The sequence below is a fragment of the Castor canadensis genome, chromosome X (assembly GCF_047511655.1).
Source record: "Castor canadensis chromosome X, mCasCan1.hap1v2, whole genome shotgun sequence".
Taxonomy (NCBI): domain Eukaryota; kingdom Metazoa; phylum Chordata; class Mammalia; order Rodentia; family Castoridae; genus Castor; species Castor canadensis.
Genome location: NC_133405.1, coordinates 60707370 through 60713005, shown reverse-complemented (window position 1 = coordinate 60713005; position 5636 = coordinate 60707370). Strand labels below are relative to the sequence as shown.

At 35.5% G+C, this 5636-nt stretch overlaps 1 pseudogene; it reads right to left on the bottom strand.

Moving 5' to 3' along the window:
* Positions 1–5042: 5042 nt before the first annotated feature.
* LOC109675827 (DNA-directed RNA polymerases I, II, and III subunit RPABC4 pseudogene) lies at positions 5043–5216 on the bottom strand (annotated as a pseudogene).
* Between the last annotated feature and the right edge of the window lie 420 nt (positions 5217–5636).

Genomic DNA, 5636 nt, shown 5'->3' with positions numbered 1-5636 from the left:
CTGCATAAATAAAGCCTCCAGCAACAGCAGGCTGACAGCAGCAGGCAGGTGAGCCTCAGCCTCAGATAGCCATTCACAGAACTCTCTCCAGACTCTTTATTTTATTTATTTTTTCTTTCTCAATCCTCTCTCTGTCTCTCTAATGTCTGTTCAGCTTACTGTTGATTAGTAATCTATCTCTCCCTGTTTGTATCTTTGAAAATTTGTTCGTTTGTTTTGTTTTTTTACCTGTTTGTTTCTTTTTCCCTTTTTCTTCCATAATGGAAATGCAAATTAAAACCACACTAAGATTCCATCTCACTCCTGTTAGAATAGCTACCATCAAGAACACCACCAACAACAAATGTTGGCGAGGATGTGGGAAAAAGGAACCCTCATATACTGCTAGTATGAATGTAAGCTAGCATAAACACTACAGAAAACAGTAAGAAGGCTCCTTAAAAAACTAGAACTAGATCTGCCATATGATCAAACAATACCACTCCTATACACATAAGAATGTGAGTCAGATTACAACAAAGGTGCCTGCAAGTCCATGTTTATTGCAGCATTATTCACAGTAGTTAAGCTATGGAAATAGCCATGATGCCCCACTACTGACAAATAGATTAAGAAAATATAGTCTTTTACTACAATGGAATTTTACTCAGCCACAAAGAAGAATAAAATTGTGTCATGCACAGATAAATGGATGGAATTGGAGAATATCATCTTAAGTGAAGTTAGCCAGGCTCAGAAGGCCAATATTTGCATGTTCTCCCTCATATTCAGAGTGTAGATGTAAATCAAATGCAGCAATATTATAGGACACTGGTCACACTAAGGGGAGACTGTTCAAGGGAGGGATAAAGCACAGGAAGGAAACCAAAAACTTGAATGAGGTTGATGTGCTTACTGTACGTGAATACAGAAATTTTAAACTGTCATGGGCCACCATGGGAAGCTGACTAAGGAGCAGTGAAGATGACTCGAAGGGGTGAATCAATTGAACCATAATACACATTTTCATGGAAACAACCTGCAAAGTTTCATGTTTCTTGTTTTCTTCTACAAAATTGGAGAACAGGAAGGCAGAACAGGTTCTGCTAGGGGGAATGGTAGGCACTGGTGGGAGTGGGGAGGTGGCAGGGAAAGGGGTGGAAGGATGAATATGGTGCAAACTATGTATACACATGTATGTAAATGCAAAAATAATACCTGTTGAAACTCTTCCAGGGATCAGGGGAGGGGAAATGTGGGGAGAGCATTGGAGGTGGTGGATTGAAGTATGATGTATTTGATACATTATAAGAACCTTTGTAAATGTTACAATGTACCCCCACCCAGCACAACAATAAAAAAATTACTTTTGATTCATAACACTGAAACTTTAAGTGTAATAAAAAAGCAAATTGACCAATTTATAACAAATATCAATCAGAACAATGATTCTATTAATTATGAAAATAACTCAATTTTTGCCTTACTATGCAAAACTCATTTGCTGAACTGAATTAGAGATTATCAAAATTACTTACAAAAAACTGGTTATCAAAGCATGACAAAATGAGACTGGTTCTGCCAATCCATTCAACTTAATAAAGATTTTAAATTATTTCTTTATTAGCATTCTTTGAGGTTAATGATATGGTCATTTTTTTGGCTGGGAAAAATAATTAAAATATTTAGAAGAAAATTAAAATAATCTTGAAAAGACCAAGACTTTCGAATGTGTGAATAACAACTTTTTCTTCTGTTCCAAACATAATAAAATACAAGTTGATTTATTTTTACTCTTTGCTAAGCATTTTACCAGTCATTGCTTTTTGCATATTGTATAACTTGGAACTTTAAGGTGCCTGTGCTGATTTATTTTTCTACTGCTAGGGAGATAGAAGAATTTTACCTTTACAACATGCTCAATTTTATGACATGAGTAGATATTGCACAATCTGCTATACAGTAGTAATTTTGGATTACATTTCTCTCTTGAGAGAGAGAGAAACCTGCCTAGAATCACCAATGATAGTGTGTGTAGTGTGCATTACATGTGGAGAGGTGATTTTATTATTCAGTTACACTTTTGCGCTTATACTCGTAGCATGCACCATGATTGTTTTGAAATATGGATACATTGTGAAATGGTTATGGGAAAAAACACTTAAAATCTCATAACTATTTTTGTGTATAGAATACATTGTTATTAACTATAGTCACCTTGTTGTACACTAGATCTTTGCATCTTAGTTTTCCTATTTAACTGAAATTTTATGTATTTTTACCAATATATCTCCATTTCTACCCAAACCCATTCCCCTGGCAACCATCATTCCATTTTTTGCTATTAGATCTTCCACATTTTTACATGTAAGTTAGATAATGAGTCACGTGCTTTGCTTTGTGACTAGCTTATTTCATTCAACTGTATTTAAGAAGGAAGTAATGTGGGTAATTGAGACGTTCTTGGTAATAGTTAATAGATTGATAGATACGGGCTTTATAAAAATGTCATTTACAGGTCCCACCTGGTGGGAAGAGTTGGTATCAGTGGGAGGAGGAGAAGATTAGGAAAGGGTGTAGTAAGGTGAATATAGTGAAAATACTGTGCACACATGTATGTAAATGGAAAAATAATACCTGTTGAAACTATTCTAGGATTAGGGGGAGGGAGAATAGAGGAGAATGGTGGAAGGGGTGAATTCAAATATGATATATTTGATATATTGTAAGAACTTTTGTAACTGCCATAATATACCCCCACCCAGCACAGCAATAAAAAAAAACTGAAAAAAAGATGGGCCTTCTTTGTTTGCTTTTTTCCTTCATAATTATTAAAGGCAAAACAAAATCAGGAAGCAGGAGGATGGAACATGGGAGGGGTGAAGAGGTGAAGAGGTGGGGAAATGGCATGGAAGGGTGAATATAGAACAAATACTGTATACAAATGTATGTAAGTGGAAAAATGAGACCTGTGAAACTATTTCAGGAATGGGGGGGAAGAGAGATAAAGGAGAATGATGGAGGAGGTGAATTCTAGTATATGATATGTTTGATATAGTGTAAGAACCTTTGTAAGTGCCACAATGTATTCTCACCCAGTACAACAATAAAAAAAAAAGATTTTCACTTGGGAAAAAATGGCTTTTATTCTGGTGAATTTATGTGCTCTGATTCTTTGAATGATAGGACATGAATATTGTTTTGCTTTGCTTTGTGTTTGTTTGCTTGTGTTCTTTTGTTTTACTTTGTTTTGTTTTGTGACACGGTCTTGTTATGTAGCCTAGTCTAGCCTTGAACTCATAATATTCCTCCTTCAACTTCTTTTTTTTCCATTTGTGTACACATTTATTTCAGCTTCAAATAAATTTCAGACTACTTAAAATAGAGAATGAACAAAGCACTAGTATGTGCCTAGCACATTAGGAATACAATAAAATATTTCTCTTTCCCTTTTGCACTTAGATTACAGACCTACAGATTATTAGCCCAGACTGTTGGCAAAAATCCTAATCTCATGCTGTTAAATTTATATTATTTTGTTTCCATTGCCAGTACTGGAGAATATTAAGATATAGACTCAAAATTTAAAACAATCTTTATGTTACCTTAATAATTTTTTGTCCTGAGAAACACCATCACATGCTCCACGTCCTGTAAAGTCTTCACACCTCACTCCAGCCATCAATCTTCCTCCAAAACTATGCCCAAGTCTCACTCAGTCAACATATCTTCCCATACTTGCATTTCCAGCAGAGAAATAAGCCCTTTATGTAGTAATTGTTTGTAATCCCACATGTCTTGCAATTATTTTTTTACTCACAATATTTTCTTCTGGTTATAACTGCATACACAATTATACTGAATAAGCAAGCAGGGAAAAAAGCAAATTGAAGGAAGTAGACTATGTGGGCAAATACAAGTTACCTCACAGTCTTCATAAAGACAAAATATACTGCATCCAAGAAACAAGTCATATATATCCTGGCAAGATCACATACAGAGCTAAAAGGGCAGTGTCGGTCAACACCTTACACCAAAGCCCGTACTGTTTACTGAGCTGTCTACTATCCAATCCATCAGAGACCTATTGACTCAACTTCTAAACATATCTCAGAACTAACTACTTCTCATTCCTCCATAGCTACCATCCTGGCTCATGCATTATCATTGGCCTTAACTAGTACAGGTGGCCATTAAAGTGTTTTCTTTTGTACCACCTGTCCTTACATAGTCCATTCTCATACAACCTGAGCAACTTTTTAGGTCATATACCATGTCACTCTCTTGCTTATTGTCCCAATGGCTTCCCATCACAATACCTTAAGTGAGCTAGCCTCTTCCCACAGTCTCACCATTTACAAAGTTTAAGTCACATGGGCTTCATCCTGAAGTGGGAACAAGACAGGCTTCACATTCTACCCTAGAGCTTTTACATTGGCTATTTGCCTTATTTCAGTAATGCTCCTCTCTCTTGTCTCTCTAGGGCTTTTTTAAACTTCTGTTCAAGTAACCACTTTATCTTGACTAATTTTCTACATAAAAGTTACTTCAGGAGGTCAATGGGGAGATGTGTGTGTACCTATATATGTGAAGAAGCAACTTGTTTTACAACTTCTTCTCAGCCATCTCTTTATGTTATCTATTCAATTCTGATTTCATCTATTATTTCTGAATTTTTCATAACTTTACAATCACAGCAAAATGGCATACTCTGCACTAAATGATGCTAGTTTACAAGCAGCTGGTGACAGAGAATAGTGGTTTTCAAGGAACTTATTTAATCAGATCATTGGAGGACTCTAGAAACCTGCATTTTAAACCAGGTTTTGATTAAAAATGTAGTTTGAGGAAGCAATTTTACTCTTCAATGTGAATCAGATTACATGTACCATAAAATCATACAAGTAAACAAAAAATTTATTTATACAAAGTATTAACATATCTAAATACAGTCTCATTTTTAAATGAAATCATATATACAGTTGTATTCATAAGATCAGTACACTAATTTGAAAGCTATACAATGAGAAACATTGAAGACACTTCTGAATTTCCACATTTCATCAAGCATCAAAACCCACAAATCTTTTAGTTCTTCTCTTGTACATTTTTCTGTATTCACATTCTCTGCATGTGATTGGATCCCTGGATTTTAATTCAGTTTCTGTGTGACATTCTCTACAGATACAGATCATTGGCTGCTGTTTTAGGGATTCAATGTCCTTCTGGGCATCCATTGCTAACCCCTCAACAGTCCAACATATGAAGCACAAGGAAACTTAACTCCATGCTCCCCTCTCACCACTGTGACGCTCTCCTTCTACTTCTTCTTGAGTGTTGCGAAGACTTAGGCATGTTCCACCACACTCAGACTACAAAATTGATTTGTTAGCATCTAGAATTGCTATGGATTCATTCACTCATGCCCAGTATTTAAATAAGAAAGCTAAAGCATTGGTGATAATTTATAATTGCCACGTAGACTATTTCTCTTATTGAGGTCACCATCATGTTCTGGAGAGACTGTTTAGAAGAGTAATTGAACTCATAGGTCTTTAGTTGCCTCGCCTCAAACTTCATGTCTATCTTTTGCTATCTTTGGCAAGTTAATTAATTTCTGTAATATGGTTTCAGATTCTTCAGCTACAACTGAGAAT